Below are 396 nucleotides of genomic sequence, written 5' to 3' on the forward strand. Positions count from 1 at the left end.
GATCAAGAAGGTGCACAAGGCTGGGCTAAAGCTGCCTAAGCAACCCCCTTCTGTTGGAGAAAAAAGGTTTTATTACAAAAAAGTTTTTATTTTGTTGTGGCTGCGAAAGATTAAATTGCCATATCATCCAAACTGGTTTACTTTACACTTACTGTTTAATAGGTATGCCTCTGCAAGACACAGAGATGATGCGCTAACAAATTTGTTCAGAGGCTGTAACGGGCTCAGCTAGAATGAGGATGCTGGTGTATGAAACTAGAAGACCTAATGCATCCATTGCTACAAACAATGTTATGCTAGTTTGGCAAGATAATCTTAAAACCTATAGAAAGGCCCTCCGTAATGCCAGAGCAGCCTATTATTCAGCACTAATAGAAGAAAATAAGAACAACCCCA

At 39.6% G+C, this 396-nt stretch overlaps 1 protein-coding gene across 1 annotated transcript in view; it reads left to right on the top strand.

Moving 5' to 3' along the window:
* zgc:158403 (tetratricopeptide repeat protein 39A) overlaps nucleotides 1-396 on the top strand; it is a gene marked incomplete at its 5' end in the record, with an annotated part of 767,589 nt that overhangs the window by 432,577 nt on the left and 334,616 nt on the right.

Source organism: Morone saxatilis, unplaced genomic scaffold (genome assembly GCF_004916995.1).
Source record: "Morone saxatilis isolate NCDOM2014 unplaced genomic scaffold, NCSU_SB_2.0 Contig14, whole genome shotgun sequence".
Classification (NCBI taxonomy): domain Eukaryota; kingdom Metazoa; phylum Chordata; class Actinopteri; family Moronidae; genus Morone; species Morone saxatilis.